Below are 22016 nucleotides of genomic sequence, written 5' to 3'. Positions count from 1 at the left end.
AGGGAAATTCTAGCCCCGGGATAAGCAGACTGCCTGCAACACCAGGAAGCCATCCCAACCCACACTTATCGCTGGCTGTTTGGACCACTCCTGAAAGTTGAACTGGTCTGCTATGACTCATCTCACGGCCGTGGAGGGCCCCTCCAGTTTCGCTGACCAACCCTTTCCTCCGCTGCTGGAAGGAATTAATGAGCTGCTTCCCCTCTTAATACGCTCCCCGGCCCACCATACCCTGCCCCCCCCCCCTCAGGGCATCTAGCAGGGCCTTGTGTTCACACACCATCCCAGTCTCAAGGATGTGTGAAAGACCTACCACATAACACACATGCACCCACGCCTCAGATTTTTCTTACCTTTTCCTGTGAAAATGCACATTAGCTCTTGCAGTATTTTGTCGTTTTAACCCGTCAGCTGCTGCTTTCTACAAATCTGCTGCTCACTGTTGAGAAAATGCTTCTTTACTGACATTTACTGACAGCTTCTGATGCAAGTTCAGTGAGCTATGAAAGGTCTTGGCAAGAAAGAAGAAACTGCTCCTGGACAAGGCTGGGTATCTTTTAAAAAATTATGATACCAGTACCAGGTTTCGACATTAAACTATGGTCCATGGCCACAAAAGGTTACTCTGTGGCCACCAAATATTCCATGTATGTGGCCCCCTGTGGCCACTAAGTTTCATCTCCACACCAACATATTACAGTTCTACAAACATTCCTCTGCACTTCTTAGTTCAACAGTCTACAAAAACAGGAAACAGTACTCATTGCCTGGCTAGCTGCTGATATGTCGGGGCTACTGAAGTATGGGTTAACTAATCCTACTCAAGGTGCTGATGCGATTCTTACAGAAGAACCAGCAACACAAAAGGTGGACAATGAAAAAACAAAACTGCAATGAATTTTTTTTTCCTCAACAAGCTGAGACGTCTAGCTCAGTTTTCATCAGAATCGATGCCTTCAGGAAACAGCACGTCGCAATTCACTGGAAACGTGGACCACACATTTAAGGATAATTGTGTTAAGTTGTCTATTTCTGTATTATTTTTACATAAGTTTACATTTGGACCACCAAAAAGGTACTTTGGCCAACAAATTTAGGGACCTGGTGGGATGTGGGACCAATGCTTTAAAATATTGAATGTCTTTCCTTGAGTACCAATAGCAACACAGTTAATGTGATACTTATACGAGAGCCAGACAGATATATTGGTCGGCCAACACTGTCTGCCTGATATCGGCCTAGTACAGCTATACCCAGTCTACACTAGTATTGGAGCATGAATTGTCCAATATATTGTTTTACAGCACAAAGTGCAGATTGATTTTATTTATTTTTAGTTTTACAGGCAGCATTTTATGTGTATTTGAACCTATTTCTTCATTCAAGTTGTTCTGTTTGTGTTTCGTTGATTTATAGTTAATTGTAGATAATAACAGCTAAAGTTTACTGTTTCAGTGCCCTGATTTCATTTTGAATTTGATATATACAAATAATAGGGGTGTGAATCACAAGTTTCATCATTATACAAGTTTGTGGTATCTGCAATTATCGTATCGTTGTTCCATGATCTTGGGACAACGATACGATAATTGCCGATACCACAAACTCTGCCACAATATGATTTTGATTCAGTTTGGAGGTCTAAGATTGATATCAGATAATATCATATGGCCAGTTAACATATTCTGTTACATTTATTTAAACTCATAAAACGAAACTGCATTATGATTTGACAATTTTATGACTGATCTCTTACAGATATTTGTGACAGACATGACATTACAATTCCAAAATAAGGATTTATCTTAAAGATGACAATATAGATTGATATTCTCCCTTTGCATCGATTATTTTGGATCACTGAACACTGAATAAATATATCAGTCCAGATCAATGTCTCATTAGACTGCTAATAAATAAACAACATATCAACACTGATATACCAACATCAGAATTTTTTACTCACTAATATCAGTATCGGCAACAGCCCCAAATATCCAGTTTCAGTTGGGACCTAACCACTGTCAGTGAAGTACTTTATTTGATACATTTGTTTCCTCTTCAGTTGATACTCATCATGTGAACAGAAGCATCCCTGAAATAATCTTTCTGCATTTTAGGCATTTATTTTTATCAGATGCTACAGGCGCGTAGTATCGCCATACTTTAGAATGTTTTGGTGGCATCTCGGCATGTTGAACTACCAACTCCATCAAATACACTGCCCTCGACTTCACTACATCACAGACTATGAATTGTAGCTCTTGTATTTGTGGACAAATCACATGTTACATTAAATCAAAGAATATTTGCAGCAATTTGACTGTGAGGAAAAAATACAAATACTGTTTTTTTCTAGATCTGGGTACAAAAAAGATCTAATGTGGGTATCTTTTGACTGGGGAAGTTCTAAACCTGCTTAGTACTAGGTTATTTAGGTCAATACCTTAAAGGTATTGAGCACCAATACCCAGACCTACTCCTGTAAATGTTACTAACACTCCCATAATAAGCAGCATCACCAAAATAATCAGACCTGGGGGCATAACAGACCAGCCCAAACAGGAGTGAGCTGATCAAATCTTGAGGAATAAAAAACTACACAAACACCTACAGCTGAGATGATGGTGCTCCATTTGTTGTAGCATATTCTTGAACTTGAACATATCAGGTGAAATCTTGGCTTTGACAATGTGGCCTCTAGAGGTCCCTAAGTGACAGTAACAATTTATGAACAAGACCTTCTAAAATTAAAGCCATTAGGCAATTGCTAACACTGTGACATAATTTGAGGTATGAGTAAAGAGCAGAGCAGCAGCGAGTGTTTTATCCATCCAGTCTTGTAGGCTATTAAATATTACAACGCTGTAAAAATCTTTTTAGGTCCAGCATTCAATATTAAACATAAATCTTAATGCACATAACATTATTTACCCATTTCAGCAAACTGACAGCAGGAGAGCTGTTCTCTGACTGTATAGTCATGCAAGGTTATGAGGCAGCAGCATGCAGGAGGCTGCATGAGGGAAGGAGAGGAGAGGTCAAGCAGCAGCCATCATCATGCAAACAGAGCAGGTGTGACAAAGTGACAACATGCAAACATCAAAGCAATCTAAACTTGGCATACCATTTGCCAAGGGCTGTTTGCAGCTCATTTCCATCGCCATTTGGTGCTCCTGAGCGCCCGACCAGGTCTGTAAGCTACACAGTACTGGACCCGACTGTTGTCATCATGTCGTTATGAAATGATTGACAGGCTTGGTATGAAGCTAGCCCTGCTGGTTCTGATGCAGGTTGCTGCTGTAGCATACTAGCCTAGCTCCAATGCGCGCAGAACAGATGCAAGGAGAAAGCACGCCAAATTCCATTAAAACATCTGTCTGTTTAAGATTTCCTTACAGTGAAGGGGAAAAATGCATACCTCACTTAATACTTAAGACCTTTTACGTCTCAGTGGAGGCGCTTAGTTAAATTCGGCTGATGGATGACCCATTATACAGACTGTATTTGAATGATTCCTCTGTTTTGTAACTCCAGCTGCAACTATCGCACATCACAGCACGCTGTAGACGGAATGCCGCTGAGGAAATTAAAGGCAAAGCAATTCAACAACTTGAAATTGTATATAAGTAATAGCTGCTTGTAGTAACACAAAAAGCCTACCGAACACAAGCCATGGTGGCGGTATTTCGCTCAAGTCCTTAATTAGTGTTCTTCCCGATATAAATCTCTGCTCGTAAGCTAGGACATAAAAAACTGCGTAATTTGTACGGAGTTTGGCCTCAGCCCTGAGAACGGCTCATAACGGGGCTAGCGCTAGCCCGGCTAGCTCCATCAGCAATCTTTAACCTTCAGCTGAGAGGAGCGCGTCCGCAAACAGTGGCAGTCGCTTCAAGTTAAAACATTAAGACCGCCATCCTCCTCCACTGCTTCACCTTCTAATGTCGCCTCCACAAAGTGCCACAGTGCGGTCCTAAATCCTCTAATCCCCGGCAGAGGAGGCAGGGACAGCCGGACAGGAGGGAGCCGAGGTGGAGCTGGCTTGCTCGGCTGCAAGTTGAGGGACCGCTGGAAATGTTGAACGCAGAGCAGATGCGACTCTCTCCACCTCTGTCAGCAGCTGCTCTCCCTCAGCCTCCTCTGCCCGCCGACCCGCCGCATGTGTCGGGAAATGGAAAAAGGAAAACACAACTCCGACGAATGCCCGAGTTTACAGACGGTGTGTCGCTCGACTTGGAGCCGCACTTTTTTTTTTACCTGTGAAATGCGTCGTCGCGTTGCCGCCTTAGTCCCCAGCGCTCATCCCCGCCGCTGCTCTGGACGGACTGAGCTGAGGGAACAGCCCCTCTTACAGCACAGCAGCACAGAGCTGAGGAGGAAACATCCCTCTGCTCCAGAGGGGAGGCAGCTGGATGCTGCTCAGCGATAAGGTCACTTCACACTCAGCATTTCAAGACACAGTAATCAAAAACTCATGCTGTCTGTCTGTCGATCTATCTATCTTAACCTTAATTCAATTCTTATATAATCTATATACTGTAATTACCATGATAATCAAATTGATGTCAGCCTATGAAGGGTGATTACTCGCTCATAAATGTGTATAAGCTGACATCACACATCTCTAATCATATGGGCTCGGCAAGAGATCAATATTATAGCAATATCAAAGAAGATATCCTTTTCTTTTGGATATTATTATCATAATATGGGTTGTCTTTGCCTGGTTTTTAAAATTTGAACTGAACTTATCAGACTTGTTCTATTATTTGCCTAATAGTCATCCCTACAATGTTGTTGCAATATTGATAAATATCGATATCAAAATAATTTGGTCAAAAATATTGTGATATTTGATTTTGTCCGTATCACCCAGTCCTATCAGGTATGTTGTGTATCTGTATATGTATGTCATATGCACAGGCAAATTATCTTATGTGTGTTTTGACACTCCACCTATAAGAATATATATAGAGATGTATTATTCTACCCTCCAAAACTGTCTTTCTTTGCATTAACACAGTGGTTCTAAATTAGGAATTCCCCAGGGATCGGTGGCATTCTGCCAAATTATCTTATCTTACTTTAAATTTTTATTAAAGACTACATTTAACAAATATTTGAATTTTAATCTAAAATAATTAAGAGACTATGATCTAATTTAATCATCTGTAACTCTTAATAAACACATACATAAATCTGACTCCTGTCAGTCACCCACACATCAGCCAATAATGGTGGGAACTAGTTCTCTTTGCATCGATATTCTGTCTTGACATGGTGCAAATATTCTTAATGCATGTGTAATATATGTGCCAAGGGCACATGAGGGGGTGCTAGATATATTTTTTAACTTGTTATGGGTCCTTGGCTGAGGCAAAATTGAGAACCTCTGCATTCACAAATGCATACCTTTAACAATCAATCAATTTATCAATTAGTCAATTACCTGACAATTAATCTGTAACAATTTTGATAATTGATAAATTATTTGTCAATTTTCAAGGAAAAATTCCATAAGTTCTCTGGTCTCGAAAGTTGTTTGTTGTTCTCAAAAGTGACAAAACTGTTGCTTTTCCTCATCTTGCATTATAATAAATGGAATATCTTTGAAGTATTGGTCTGGATGAATCAACATTTGTTGTCATCACTCTTTTCTGGTGTTTTATAGACCAAAAAATGATTCTATTGAAAACATAATCAGTAGATCAGTTCAATGGTTTTCAAACTGGGGTGTAGGGACCAACTGGGGTCCACAAGTGGGTTGTAGGGGGTCCCCAGCAAAAAGAGGACTATAATATTCTAAGGGCGGAGATATACTTGCTTTAAACTACGCGTTCGCATACGCACCCCTACGCTTCATGGCTGCCTCGCGTATCATGCATCCATTTGGAGCGATGGTTGTGCGCGTCCTCAGAAATTAACGTGACGCATACGCAAACGCATGGTTAAACAGCAAGTATATCTCCGGCCTAACTTTTATCACATTTGTTGAAAGTTGGGACAACAAGGGGTTGGCTACCTTGACTGATTATAATTTATAGTGATCCTAGATTGAGAATTGATTGACTATAAAGTAGGGTTGCAAATTGTGAGCACTTTCCCTTATCAATTATTGGTAATGTTAACGATCAATTAATCAGTTAATCATTATTTTAAAAACACATTAATGTTTCATAGTCAGATAACATGTGGATTGTGCTCATCAAAATAATCTCTTATTTGACAGTAGATCGATTAAATTTTACTGATCAGTCCAATATTTAACAAATGATAAATTGATCATTGATTAATCGTCATCATCCCCACTATGAGGACTGTATTTCAATGGCAACCATAAAAAAATACTCAGAGGGGACTCTTTAAGGCAAAATCCTCTACAATTGTGGGCCTGTAGTCTAATGTACATCCGATGTGGGGGCCCTTGACATGAAAAAGTTTGGAAACCCCTGCATTATTGTATAATGAAAATATTTGTCCTTTTGTCCCTAAATGATGAATATGAAAATGAACTCTATACATGTATCTGCTATAGATTGCTTCTCCAGCCTTTTCAAAATAACACTGTTCGTATAAAACATTATTTACAGCAGTTAATCAAACTTTAGCCCACTTTTTTTTGTTTTGCTTTTCATGTAAAGTTTGCCAAAACCTACTTTACGCCCATCTGGCTCAGGTCTTTCGGAGCTCAAAGTTGTACACCCTTTCCACCTCTTAAAAAGAACAGAGGACCCAAAAACCTCCATAATATTGACACAGATGTTACATATAACTGAATTCCCCTGAAACTGAGGGAGGCTGGTGGGCTTCTGTCAGCCGTGCCTTGTGTATTCCCACAGTGGAAATCATTTCAGTGGACTGCAGTATGTGACCGTCGAAACACATGCCCTAATTCACTTCTAACTGCCTCTATGTCTGTCCACGTTGCCTGATCACAGCTGTTAACGCGTCCCTTCGGCAATACCCGCAACAATAATGACCGTGTTTACATTAAGTCAGCTTAACTTTGAATTACCTACTCGATCATTATCTCCTTTCCGGTAAAGCCAGCCATTGTTCCAGTTGTTGACTTTACACATCCTGTAGCCACTGAATTATGGAGAAAAACATCCATAATGACTTAATAGAGTCAAACAGACAGTGGTGTTTGCTCCCTGTGGTGCCTGTACACAGTTTGTCCAACAGAATGAAGCGTTTAGATAGCAGAGGTTATGACTTTGGACTACGTGACATATTAAGGCAAGGAGAAACAGAGAAAAGTGAAAGGAACCTGACAAGAACAATAGGAGTGATACGAGATACTGTAAATGCTATGTTACAGTAGTTTGGAACAGGCATATCATGTAATTTGGCCTGTGACTCGCTGGCATCTGCTCAGTATCACTGAAGGTCAACACTTCTGCTGCTCCCCCGTGTTCGTGGAACGCACGCTGCGCCCGACAGCCCTGCCCGCGTCTGTTTCCAATTGTCCCGTACACATGCAGCTCATATGCAACGCACTGAAATGTGGTGCAGAGACGCTGATGTCACCGCTCCGTTTGCCAGTTGTGGTTTTTGAGTTTGAGCGTTTGTGAGCGCGGTGAGCAGCGCTGCCCGCTGTGGGCTGCTGCAGTTGCCGCTCCCCAGAACTCTGGTCTAACATCTTGACTCCGTAGGTACTGGACGAGGGTTTTATGTAGATGTCTCCCTGCTCCTCCCGTCAGTGAGCAGCACCAACCTGGGAGGAAACTCTAGCATGAATTCATGAATCTTAAGAGTGGCACAATACACTGGGCGGTAGCTGGTTTTCTTACAGTGCAGGAATTTACAGAAGCTGAGTCTGGGCACTTTTTATATGTAGTTACATTTTATATGCATGAAAACTGAACTAAAATATCTGGGACATCTTGAGATAGTTGCAGTCCATTTTGAACATTTTCAAAGCTTGAAAATTCTCTTCTGCATTTGTTTACATATCTTCTTCTTTGTGATTGGTGCAGATCAAAAGGAATACTTTGGGGGAAATATGCTTGTTTGCCTTTTTCCAGAAAGTTAGATGAGAAGATTGCTACCACTCATGTCTGTTAAAGATCCACTGTGAAAGATTTATTGGAAGAATGTGGCAGAAATTAATTGTAATATTCATAAGTATGTTTTCATTGGTGTATAATCTCCTGAAATTAAGAATCATTGTGTGTTTGTTATCCCAGAAAGAGAGATTTATATCTACAGTGGGTGTGGGTCCTTCTCCATGGACGCCGCTACATGTCCATGTTTCTTTAGTAGCCCAGAATGGACAAACCAAAAACTGGCTCTAGATACAACCTTTCTTTTTCATGGGTTTGGTCACCGTAGGTTCTCATACAGGATTGGAAGGGGAGGGTGAAGGGAGGTGTCTGCCATCTGTAAGCTCACGACTAGATGCCACAAAATCTTACACGCTGGTTGTTCAAACGAACTGTTAATATCTGCTAGATATGTTAAATATTAGGCTACAGCTAGGACAATGACTGGAAAATGGGAAGCAGCTAGCCTGGCTTAATCCAAATGTAAAAAAAAAAAAAAAAAGATCAAACAGCACTAAACACCTGGCCTAGAAACAGTCCAGTATGTAACCTCCTGTAAAACGACAATTTACGCATACAGATTAAGTATACAACAATACAATGTGTAAATTAACGACATTTGGAGGTGGTTTGGAGGTTACCTGAAGACAAATGCAGACTAGCGTTTTCCAGTCTTTATACAATGCTAAGCCAACGATCCCCTAACTGTAGTTTCAAACAAAACAGAGTGGTATGAATCCTGTCATCTAAATCTCATAAGCAATAAAGGGTATTTCCAAAACAGGGTTGGACTGCACTTAACCCATATTAGTATTAGGAGCAATGGGCAGCTGCTGTGCAGCACCCCAGGGACCAACTCCAGATCTAAGCCAGTACCTTGGTCAGGGGTACTGACTGGAGAATTGACCAAGCATACATGTTTTTGATGGTGAGGGGAAACTTGCGAACTCCACACCCACCTTATTGCTGCAAGGAGTGCTAACCAATGCACCATTATGCCACCATTAATAAGCTATCAGACTTGCATAATTTTATTTTCTTGATTTTCTTCATTTTATTGTCTGAAAACATCATCTGTGTCCAAAACATGCTTCAGTATCAGGCGCAGACAAATTGAAAACATGTTGCATGTTGGGAATGGTGTGCAATTTTGCATACAGTGAGGGTTTTAGCCAGGACTTTATGAACACTTACATAATTAGCCACCCATTAAAATTTTCAGCTCAATTAGATTTTGTCTGTATTAATTTTTTTAGCTTTAACATTATATTTTCTCTATATTCTACTTCCCTATTCAATAGCAGGGAACTTTTTAGGTCTAACACTAAGCATTTAAACTTAGTCTAAAGAATATTTGATGGAGCCTGTAAAAATCAGAAATTTAGAATGTAAACCTCTGCTGCAGGTGACTAAAATTCTCTAAGTACAGAAAGAATACAAAAGAAAACAGAGGACATGAACTCAGTGTCCCCAACTGTAACAACAGCCCTGTCTGAAAAGACTACATGTCCCTGTCATTATGTCCAATCAGTGTATATGGTGCATTGTAAACGTTACCTCTGCTGAGGTGCGGCTCACATCAAAGGTGGCTGTGGAAAGAGGCTTGCTACAGTACCTTTAAATAGATCAGCAGGTAATGGGCTTTGGGAGGCTGTAATTGTAGCAATCCTAATGTAGCGAGTGTGGCCACCTTTTAAAGCTTGGCATGGGCCAGACAGATTACCATCAGGGTGCTACCGTGCCACCTGGCAAACATGCTCCTCTCTGTGATCGGTCTAATTTACGGCTACCGGTCACCCAGGAGCTGGCTCGCAGGCTCAGCATTTGTTTGGAGTTCTTTGGTCCTCTGACAAATGACTGATGATGATTTAAACTTACTTCTCGACAACAATAAAGAGAACTTGCCAGGCCATTTGAAAGATTCAGAGGATTGTGAAACCATTTCCAGATGGATTTTATTTAACATCACCTGGATGGCTCGCTCTCAAAGAGAATGCCAAAGAATGATTTTATACTGCTTCTAGTCTATCTAGATTTTAAAGGTTGGATGCACTTTCATACAGAAAGAATGTGCTAAACTTGGCTCGGCTGTAATAACTGCGCATTTGTGGGCCTCGTGAACCAAAATTGTTCATTTCCCATCAGAATCCATCTGCAGACCTATAATTAGGATTATTTTAGGAACGCCAGAGTATCCAGTGGTCACTGCATCCTCTGAATCTATCTCACAGAGCCACAGGAGCTGCCCTGAACCCAAACAATTGCACCACAGTGTAACGTAAACACAGAACTGATTCTGTGTTACATTCTTCTATCCGTCACCACCGCCTCGACTGAAACTGTGAATCAACAGCAGGAAACCATTGTCAACATTTGGGGTATTGTTGGGGCGGTGATTGTGAACATGTGCTCCCTGTTTACTGCTCACTAACACTGTTGTCTGTCCTTAACAAAATGTCTGAATCCGAAACTCATTTGAAAACAAAACGTGTTATTCACCCATCACATGCTTCGAGATGATTACTTTTCAAATGCACTGAGAAGCAGTGAGGTCATTACATCATATCCCTACACTGGTTATCTAATCTACTCAGTTTCTTCCTGCGGAAAGCTTTTATTTTTCTAGGACATGATCTCACAGCAACTGGTCAGCAACTAGCTGAGAGAAATTTGGGGTAAAAGCAATGATATTCAGGACATTAACAAACACTCCGATGCTCACACACACAGAAGCACTGAATTTTCTCAGATATGATTTTAAGGCCTCTTCCCACGTTAAGCAGCCATGATCAAACCGGCTCTACACCAACAAAGCAAATCCCTAAACAGCTGGGTTTTGACGGAGTAAAGTGCCTACCGTAACTCAGGACAGATGTGGAGAGGGCCTGACTGTATGAGGTCTGAGCCTCCCTGGCGGTATCGCACCACCCACAAGCATCTGCTCAGGAGATCTGAGGGACCGACCGGGGATTTTTTTTGTGTTTTGGTCCGGCTGCGGATTTTGGTTATTGTTATAAGGTAAGAGATCTGTGGGGAAGAGGGCACGCAGGCCACTCTCAACACATGAGGATCATGTAAAGCCCCCTCACCTCTGAACCCGCAGTGTGAACAGCTGCCTCGTGTTGATGCAGAGATTCACTTTGATCCACCTTGATCTGGATTCATGAAGACAACTGTGTTCATATTGTGTCAGGGATTGCATGTTCATCTACCTGTTTTTATTATCTACCTGTTCAGATGAAATATTCTCCCACCAGGGCTGGATTAACCTGCTGCAGGGCCACAGGGCAAGAAGTGAGCTGTTGGCCCCAACTAGCCTCCAGTGTTCCCCAACTTAGCTTGTTTATAAGCAAATTAAATGCAGTTTTTTAAGATGAAAATGCACCATATAAGCATGTTATAAACTAAAATACTAAATCTTTTAAAAGAATTTAAAAGGCTTTGACACAAGCCTCCTATAAAACAGGGAAGTACAAATGCACAAGGTTTGCATTCCTGTAAAATGTTGTAGCTTCATATTACATATAAAAACTGCATATTGCCATTTTTGGGATTTAATTGGTTATACAAGATGCCAGTCATCAGCACAATCTGTTTCAAATGACTCCATCTTTACACAATAGAAAAGGGGCAGGTACTTCTTTTCAGTGTCAGGTTTCATTGGATATTGCAGGCTGTGGACAGGACATGGAAGCTCCTATTGGCTTGAGTGAGACGTGAATCAAAAGGTCAGACTGCAGTCACCATTTTGATACCAAGACATCGTTAATATCTACATGCTAACTCAAGTTAACATGGATAAAAGTGGAAGATTAGAACATTGACCGGCTAATTCGTGCAGTGTGTGTATTTATCAATGTAATAGTGTGTATTGGACTAAATATTTTAATGGTTAGGATCAACTGGACCTTTGCTGATGTACAACATAACAAAACCATTTCTGTTGGAATTATATAGATTGGTGGATGACTACAAGGCTTCAAAGATGTGTTGCCTCAGGTTTGTAAGTGCTTGTTTGTAGCGATGATTGTATCTCATAAATCGAAACACAAGAATCTTCGCTTTTCAAAGGTATGTAGCATGACTATACCCTTTAACATAGCAGCTGTATACTCCCCACATTACTTAATGTTCCAAAAACCCATGGGTAGGCTGTCAGAGTCCAGGGCTCCTTCCTATTTTAGCCCAAACTAATAAGAAAATTAAATTATTGCATGGTGAACCTCTCCAGTTAGCATTAATCCTTGACACTCAAAGATAACCTTACAATTGCATAACAAATTTCAAAGGTTATTTGGGGTTTTACAGTTGTATTTCACTCCTCCTCTTTCCCCAGAACTGGCTATTTCTACATAGTAAATAGCTTCCTACAGTTCCCAGGAAACCTTACAACAGTCCCCTTAAGCAGAAAGCAGTGATTCACAACCAGAGGTATGTGTAACCCAGCTGTCACATTACTGTAACAGTGTACATCTGAAAAATATATCAGTGCTTTCTGGAATATAACATATGTAATGGAGACACTGTTCCTCAGCAACCTCAAACATATCTATGGTATTTCTGTACTGAAATTCATGGGCCAACATGTAAACTGATCCTGATGTAATGTATCTGATAGAAGCTAATATCAGTTTATATATTGGTCCAGCCAATTTATCTGCTTTGAATGTCACAATAACCAATGAAATACCAGCTACAATAGGCTGACCTCAAAGGACACACCTTTAACCAACACCTTAACACTGCAATTAAGTCTGTGAAAACTAGTAAGCATATGAACAGGGAAGCTGAAGTAAATATCTAAAAGTCGTGGACAGAAGAATGAAAAGCCAACTACTGTCAGCCTTAATAGTTTTTTGATCTCTTCAGTCTGGCATGTGGATCAGAAATCTACTTGCCCATTTTTTTGCCCTCTACTTGTCAATTTTTACTTGTCCATGCACAAATTGTTTTATTTATTAGCGGTTCACAAATAACAAAAAAGACTTAAATTAATTGGCATGTTTAATCTAGGGCTGGGCTGTCTGTAACATGTAAAAAAATAGTGGGGTATGTCCATCTAAGTTTGTCAAAGTCCCAGGTCATTAATATAAATGTCTTGTTTTGTCAGTCCAAAATGCAAATATATTCAGTTTAAAGGCATAGTTCAGTCATTATCTACTCGCCCCCATGCTAATTGAAGGTCAGGTTTAATTTTTTAGTCCACAAAACACTGCTGGAGTTTCACAGGAAAACAGTGCTGTAGAATCTCCCTAACAATAGAAGTGAATGGTGACCACTTTTCAAATGGAAAAAACAACTAAAAAATACATGAAATGCCTCCATACTGCTCGTCTGGTGTAATCAAAGTCTCCTAAAGCCCCAACATACCAAGCTGACTTGAAAGACGTCATTTACACCGTGTTTTTAGACTGAACCTTCACTGCAAATCCTTAGCTTGTAGCCACGTTCATGTGTACATGCACATCACCTGAACTGGGTGTGTGTGGTGTGATGGTGTGCAAATGACATGTCGGAGCTTTAGGAGACTTGGATTACCTCAGACGAACAGCATGGACATATTTCATATATATATATTTTTTTTTTTGTTTTTTTTTTTCTATTTGAAAACTGGTCATCATTCTATTGGTTGGGAGATTCTGCCACACTGTTTTCTTGTGAAACTCCAACAGAGTTTCGACATGAGGGTGAGTGGATAATTTTCATTTTTGGGTGATCTATCCCTTTAATATGGAATATTTCAATGAAGAAAAGTGGAAAGTCTCTATACTTGAGAGGCTGAAAACAACAATTTCTGTTATTTGGGGGTAAAAATTGCTTAAAGAATTAATAAATAATTAAAATAGTTTTAAAATAGTTTTTAACACTTGTCCGATTGGGCAAGTTAGTAGCTAAATTCATATTGTTGAGCCCTGCAAGGTGTAGTAGTAATTGAAAACTAAACTTAGACAACTGCAGGATCACAAGGCCTATGCTATGTTTGAAGAAGAAATTGTAACAATGTCCACGTTTATGTTGCTAATAATTATGTTAAATAACACCCACTTTAAAATGAATTGAAAAGCAGACATTTGGAACTTGATAGATGGCGTCACTGACGAGGTACTGGAGCTCATCTGTTGATGGGGTACGGGAATATTTTCTATTTAGAGAGAGAAGAAGTGAAGAAGTATTTTCTGTCTGAATAAAGTGACTGCAGCAGTATGTCTTGTAGCTTCTTTGCACTCTGGTCTAATTTCTGCTCCTGTGGGTGGAGAACGTGTTGTGTCAAGAATGCAGGTACTGTATATCACCAAAGCTGTTTCTAACATTTGTTACCATGTTTATTTGTCTTAAGAAATTCCATCAAGGCAGCTTTCTGTCAATGGACGGACCTTTGAGAATGAGGCTCGAGGTAAAAAAAAGAGACTGCAGTGCACTGAGGAAGCAGTTTGCATCAATACAATCCTTGTAGTTAATTGCTTGTTTCAGTGGATCTCAGATATTTAGCCAAGCACTGCAAAATAGTGAGCCATCTGGCTGTGGACCTCATCAGCCCCTCTCCTCTTTGCTTTACTAAGATTTCATTTAATCTGGTTTAAGCTGCTTGTTTAAAAGTGGTGAAATAATTGGTGGGAGTGGAACCAATGAAGTAATGATACACCCATTCTCTCTTTGCGCTAATTGGTAAATGAAATTAATCCACCCCTCATGCTGCTGTTGCCAGCCTGAGATCTCCTTAAAGAGACTGCAAGGTCACAGTAGACCCCACTCGGAGAAAACGTCTCGTTTTCATTCTGTTTGAGCCTTTTGCTGAGGCTCGGGGTGATCAGCAGTTTGGTGTTTATGCTCAAAGCTACAACAGATAAAACTTGTAAGAAATGGTGGAAAGAGTACTGAAAATTTGTGCTCAAGTAGAAGCACTTTACATTACTGAAGTATTACTCAACTATAAGTAAAAGTACTGGTGTTTAAACAGCCCACTTCTTCAACAGCTCTGGTTCTGGAAGTGACTTTCCCTTTAATTCAATCAACTTATGTTTCAGAAAATCTTTATATAAAGAGTTTTAAGACTGGAACAAAACCTACCAACTGTGAGATTAACTTTTTTTTATACAACAAGACAGGGACCAAAGTTGGAGACAAGTTGGAGTAATTCCAGTAGATTCTAAAGTACTTCTGGTTGATTCTACTGCAGAAAGAAAATAGTTCCTAAATGAGCTGAATCAGAGTCTGGTAACTGAGTCATGATTTTTGGAAAGAGATACTGGTTTGGAATTTTTCAGCTGTATTTCTAGGTGGTTTCAGCCCTCAAAGTCAAGTGCGTCTACAGATATCTGCATAATTCTGCAACTCACATCAAAAAAATCTAGATGAATAAACAGCACTACAGGCCAGGGGAAAAATGTATTTTTGATTTTGGGGTGAACTGTCCCTTTAATTATAATTACAGTAATCTGAGTTGTACTTTGTTCCTTCCAGACTTGCTTGTAACCCACAGCGAGCTGCTGTCTTTGTGACACGTCACATTGTTTGAATGCAGGAGATAGAGTCTTCCATTATCTGAATTAGATAAGATATAGATGTTTTGGACATGAGGTGCCTATGGGCGAGATATCTGACCCCAGTTTGGTATATGAGTCATACAGATAAGTGCTTTCATGCAGACATCATGGCTAATTTGATATGTCCACATCGGGGCGGCTCATGCCAGAGATGACATCAGTACACTTCGCAGAGGGACGGCGCACAAGAAAGTCGGTGTGACTGACGGCTGTCGTCCTTTCTGCTCCCGCGGATGAAATATGGGAGGGTAATAGCAGAGTCATGCTGATCCAATTCACATTAACCGTCTGCAGCCGGGATACTGAATCCCACCGCACGAAACAGTCCTTCATAAATCGTTATGTTTAATTCATTTCACCACACGTATCATTCGGATGACAGATCTACTCGGAGTCTGTGCACTCTGATGGATCACTCTTTCAGAAAATGCTTGCCAGACTCCGTAGACGACTCAGTGAATCACTCTGTGTGTGTTTTGCCACACCAGTGTGCTGTTTGCACTCCTTGCTCTTCTAAGTATCACTAGGCTGTTATATGGCAAAACACACAATCCCAGTAACACACACACACACACACACATGGTCAGAGCAATACAGGCTGTCCCTGATTTCTCATGGGATCTGACTGGAGTGCAGCAGACACTCAGACAGCCCCAGTGAGCCAGACATGGAAAAGTGAGGGAAGAAGGATGGAACAGTGCCAGAGGGAAAATACAGGCTTATCGTGTAGACGGCCCAGTGTTTCCAATCTGCAAAAAGTTTTTGTAAGTTTGCAGTAATGTGTAATTACACCACAGCTAGACTAATTACCAGTCTGACAATGCACATTGCATAAGTGCATTATTTCTGGGTTAAAGGGCGGATGATAAAGAGGTGAGTTTTTAAAGGGATTGTTCACCCACATTACAAAAAACCTCCACATTTTCTCACTTAACTAACTTGTTTGCGAGGTCTAGCCTCGCAGACAACTTTTGAATTGTATTTTGTATTTTTATTATTTATTTTAACATACAGATGAAATGGCATTTGAGTATCTAGCTATCATACCACAACATATTTCCAAGTCAAACAGGATAGACAGGTGGCAGATAACGTTGGGAGGAATTTGATTTAAGCCTTGAAAAGTTAGCATGTCATATCAAAAACTGAGAATGCACCACCTAGCTAGCTAGTCTGACTCACCAGATGTAGATTGTCATTGGCTTATTATTGTTTTTGCTACCTGCATTTCCCCCTCATGACAGGAAGCAACAACAGCCTCTAAGCTAGCAACCTATATGCTGGAAATGGCAAGTTAGCACCTGGGTCGCTAATGGTAGAAATGTAAACAAGCTAACAGCTGTTGCCTTTTCTTTTGTGGGGATTTGAACATTTTAATGCCAGGGCCCACTTTCCCATGTGCATAGGTTTGGCTATGCAGGACTACAAACTAGCTAACCAGTTAATCTCTGTACTGCTTAAGTTTGAAGACTGATGGACGGGTGGATTTCATGATACTATTGGTTGAAACTGGTTGGTACAAACCTACATAAGCACATAGATTTTGTTTTACAGGAAGAAAACATTTAGACTCTTTTTTTTGCATATTTTGTTTCATAGGTGCACAATAAGACTGGGACTGTGATCTAAAAGGGTTAAAAAGGCATTTTTCATTTAATCACTCCTTTCAAAAAACAAGAAGAAAATCAACAGCAGTAGTCCCACAAACAATGGCACCACAAAATACATTGTAAGCTGTTTTTATTGGCATTACCAAGGAAATACTTACCATAATTGTTTGTTAGTTCCAAAGGAACCAAAACGTTTCAGAAGTTTCGAAATATGAATTTTCCATGCTTTCAGTTCTACAAACCAAATTCCAATCATATTTTATAGACAGCTGAAGTCCTGAGGTCACCCTTTGTATCTAAAATAATCTGTGTGTGTTATATGTTGTGTGTTATTGACATTTTTACAGCAGCCATTTTAACATGAAATAGTAAACACAGGTGTTACCAATGGTACTAATTAAGGTTCAGTTGGAATGGGATCTTAATTAGTGTCATTGGTAACATCTGTGTTTACTCTACTAATTCAAATCAATATGGCTCTCATGAGAAAGGTCTGTTGGACGGTATTCATCAAGAATATGTCAAAGGCTGAATTTCTAGTCATTTGTGTTTTTGCAAACGTTACTGTGATTGAATTAGTTTTTCAAATTCTTTTTTTTTTTTTTTTACTTTTAGGACAAAACTCTGGCTCTCTGAATAAAGATAAAACCCTCAGACGCAGCATTTACAGAAATTGTAAAGAAGATATAAACATGTGGCTGGTACGCTTTTATTGTTACATTTTTTCAAGTTAACATCTGATACATTGTTATTATGAAAATATTACAGCAGCTTTAAAGACCAGTACAAACATATTTTTTATTTTATTAAGGTCATGTTCAAAGACTGATTTTTTAGCCCTTTCCTTTAGTTTAAAAAGTACAAAATTCTCAAGTTGCTGTTTCCCTTCAGCTCCCTGTTAATGTTAGTTAAACAACAGTTCTAAAGCTGATGAGCTGTGTGCTGGGAGGATGATGCAAGTCCTGCCTGACCAGTACCAGGCACTCATCTCTACCCATCAACCTCCAGTTCACCCTTCTCCCCCCAGCAGGGGGGTGATGATGAGCATGCTGGGGCCACGGATGAGATAACTCACAGCTGGAGCCACAAACAGGGTCTCCGCTCAGCCTTCACTGGAGTCACTAAGGCACCGGAGAGAGGACAAAACCTCTCACTTGACTCAGCTGTAAAGCTTAGACTGTCTCTGAGAAAAGCTCTCCATCCAGTTTACTACTCTGTGCCTCTCTATTCATTGTTCAGCGTGGAAGTAGCAGAGCAGCGGTTCAGTTAACAAGAGGCCGAGAGGGAACATTGAAACTGACCAAAACCACAGGATTGCAGAATGTCTGTAAAGTCTTTCCTATCAAAACTAAAATGGAATTCCAAAATAGCTGAGGGTGATGATAACATGTTTATTGAACTAAAACCTGCACTACTTTCCGTGGTGGTGGCATGTATGCAAAAGTTATGACTTACTCTTAAGTAGAGCCTGACTGATACTGGATTTTTGAGGCCCATACTGATTTTTGTGAGTAAGAAAAATCATATATATTCTTATAGTATTATATAATTATAAAATTATTCTATATTCATATATATTCACATGGCATACGTAACATACTTATTTTTACTCCAACTGCACAGTTTTTATGGTTGAACCTACCCAAACTTCCAACGTTTTACAACCACATGTATAATGTAATGTGAGGTATGTAACATGGTTAAGGTCAGCTAAGCCTGTTGCAGCCGGTACTCCACCAGTAAAATATACTGTTTTGGGAATAATTCATCATGTTCAAACAGTGGCCACTTTCCTCAGACCTCACACACAGGGTGGGAAGCTCAAATGTCGCACTGCTGTTTTCTGGGTTGTGAGTCATAAAGTCTTACGAAATCTGACAATTCATCATTTCATCGCTTCCTGATTGATCTACAGCGAAGAAGTCATTGGACAGTGAAAACCTTGGGGGGACATAAGACCACATTTAAAACTAAAATAACACATTTGATAACATTAATTAAACATCTCCTAGGTGACATTATGGTTTGATAGTGTCAAAGGCATAAATTAATTTTTCCTTTATTTCAGAATTTCTTTTTGCCTTTCCTATCATACATGTAACAGTATCAAACAGTAACGTTAGCTAGGAAATGGTTGAGCGCTAGCATTAGCTGTTGTCTAACAAAGCTACAGGGTTGTTTCCCTTGAAATATGGCACAATATCCCTTTGGATTTTCCCTTTTCATTGTCTTTTCACACGTTTATTATCAGGAAGTGGTAGCATGATAACGATTTGTCAGATTCCCTATGTTTATATGACTTACAACCTAGAACACAGCAGAACAACAAGCTGTGATGCCAGAGAAACATGACCACTGTGTGAATGTGGTGAATTAACAATCTACCAAGGAGGTGTCTATATCTATATCAATACAGCTGTGATAGGCCATTATCGGGTTGATAATAGCAGTATGACAAGCTTCAAACCCTGACTGTGATGTCACAGGAAAACTGCCACCGTGTAAATATGGTGGATTACTCCCAAAATGACATATTTTACCAGTGGAGAGGACCAGCACCGACAGGCTTATCGAACACCAACATTACATAAGTCACGTGACATAATACACATTGTTTACTATGTAAAATGTTCGCAATTTGTTTGGTTTAGCCATAAAAACTGCTGGGCTAGGTTTAGAAATAAACTGTAGAGTAAATCCTAAAATAAGTTGTAGAGTAAATTGAGAGGAAGTCCTAAAAAATCTGTATATACCACCATCACAGAAAGCACTGCAGGTTTCAGTTCAATAAACATGTTCTATCAATACCGATATAGCTGTGACAGGCCAATATTGGGCCAATAATATCAGTCAGCTGATATATCTGTCTGGCTCTGATCTCAAGCGCACGCCATAGAGTCTCCATTATCACTCACTCAGGTCAGCAAGAACACAAACATACGTAACAACATCCATCCTTCCCAGAAGAGACATTAGCAGTATGATTCGCTCGGTGGGGGCCAACAGGCGTGAGAGATGGATGAGCGACAGAGGTTGATGGAGAGCACACACAGGGTACACATGGTTGGGATTCCTCAGCAGGTTCCCTCCCTCTCTTGACATGTTGTTCAGGGTTTAAGGAACTCTCTTCCTCCACCCTGAGGACTCACAGCGGCCACTGTTAGCTTTTCACGGAACCCTTCCAGTGACTAATTATAGCGTCAGCCTATCTGCAGCCATTCCTACACCCAGCTGTTCCACATGCTCCCAGCTTGGCCTTTTCCTACAGCAGAGAAAACTCTTACTAAGATGCAGGAAACAACTCATATTTCTTACCAACTTACTTTATTTTAATGGATGGGTTCTGTAGGAGTGGAGCAGGAGCCGATGGCAGGAGAGGCACTTCCGAAAACGTTACATAAGTCCCATTGCACTTAAAGAGGCTTACCTGTGTGCTCTCCTCCAAGGGATATTGTTTGGAGTTCTTGGCAAATGTTGCTTGATCTGATGCAAAAATATGAGAGGAACTGAGCCAAAGAGAGAAAAATAGAACTGAAGACAAAGAAACGAGCGGAAAGACGCAGGGAGGTACAGCGCAGGGAAGGAGTAAGTGGGAGAGGTGTGTCGTGAGTGTATCAAAACAGAACCACCCGCCTTCTTCAAGCTCAATTGAACATTAAATCACTTTGGGCGAGGGAAATATGACACAGTGTTATTTTTGCTGAGCTCCAGTGCAAGCGCTCTTGAGAGGTAAAGACTGAGCGCAGAAGTTAAGCCAAGAGGACTGAAAAGCGTTTGTTGTTTTTCGGCATGTTGATCCCGAGTGGAATCTAACCTCTCTGTGCTGCTCTGGGCAACGCTGGAGGTCTGCGGCGAGGAGTCGCTCAAGGATGAAGTTAAAGGCTCAGTCCGCAACTCTCAGCGGCCCGGGCCTTGCCTCATAGTGCTGCACGCTGTAGGATGGAGCTGGGGAGGGTACACTGTAAAAAAAAAAAAAAAAGAGAGAGAGAGAGAGAGAGAGAGAGAGGAAAAACAGTTTTAACTTAAAAAAGTTAAGTGTCCAGGCTGTCTTCAAATTTTAAGTTGAATGAATGAAAAGACAAATCTTTTAATGATTCAAAACATAATATAATCTTGGGTTTTGTCAAACACTGATCAATATTTTTCACCATTTTTGGGACATTTTATGGATCAAACAACTGGTTGATTAATTGAGAAAATGATCAAAAATTAAAGCAATCATTAGTTGCTGCCCTATTTCAATCTATAAAAAAAGAAGGGTCTCAGGAGAGTTATAACTCTCAAACAACATTCATCATTTAACTAGCAACCATCATTGTTGAATTCAAAAGACTTCAAATTATAAGAACTCATTCAACTTTAAGTCTTCTGAAAATAAATACTAGAATTTTTAAGTTGGCTGAAGTTGAAAAGACAAGTTGACATAATTTTCTAATGATTTAAATCAAATAAACCTGGTATTAATACAAAATACTGCTCCCAGTGAATAGGGACTGAAGTAAATTCAAACCTTCATTGTGGTTTGCACTTTCAAGTAGTGTGAAAACAGCAACCATATTTTAATGCTTATTAGCAAGTTTTCATCAAATGTGTTCAAAAATCAAATGTTTCCTTCATACTGTTGGTCCTATCACCAGCTATTTGTCATATGTATGCTTATAATGTTGCGATTTAAACAATTCCAATCATAAAAAAGAGGGTCTCTGGAAGTTTAAACTCTCAAACAATGCATGCTGGGAAAATAAAGAGTCAAAATTTTAAGTTTAATTAACTTGAACAAAATAAAACTTGTACATAAATGTTACTTGATTCCACTA

At 40.0% G+C, this 22016-nt stretch overlaps 1 protein-coding gene across 4 annotated transcripts in view; it reads right to left on the bottom strand.

Annotated features, from left to right (window-relative positions):
• jcada (junctional cadherin 5 associated a) overlaps positions 1 to 21164 on the bottom strand; it is a 47070-nt gene extending 25906 nt beyond the window's left edge. Inside the window, exon 1 of one of the 4 annotated variants that reach the window (XM_084747492.1) lies at positions 21014 to 21164. The gene's annotated coding sequence lies outside the window, so the exon portion shown is untranslated. The other 3 variants (XM_084747489.1, XM_084747491.1, XM_084747493.1) reach the window with 3 other exon arrangements.
• Between the last annotated feature and the right edge of the window lie 852 nt (positions 21165 to 22016).

The sequence above is a fragment of the Lutjanus erythropterus genome, chromosome 21 (assembly GCF_056507025.1).
Source record: "Lutjanus erythropterus isolate fLutEry1 chromosome 21, fLutEry1.hap2, whole genome shotgun sequence".
Classification (NCBI taxonomy): domain Eukaryota; kingdom Metazoa; phylum Chordata; class Actinopteri; order Lutjaniformes; family Lutjanidae; genus Lutjanus; species Lutjanus erythropterus.
The sequence above is the reverse complement of the archived record's forward strand: the minus strand, read 5'-3'. Positions and strand labels throughout refer to the sequence as shown.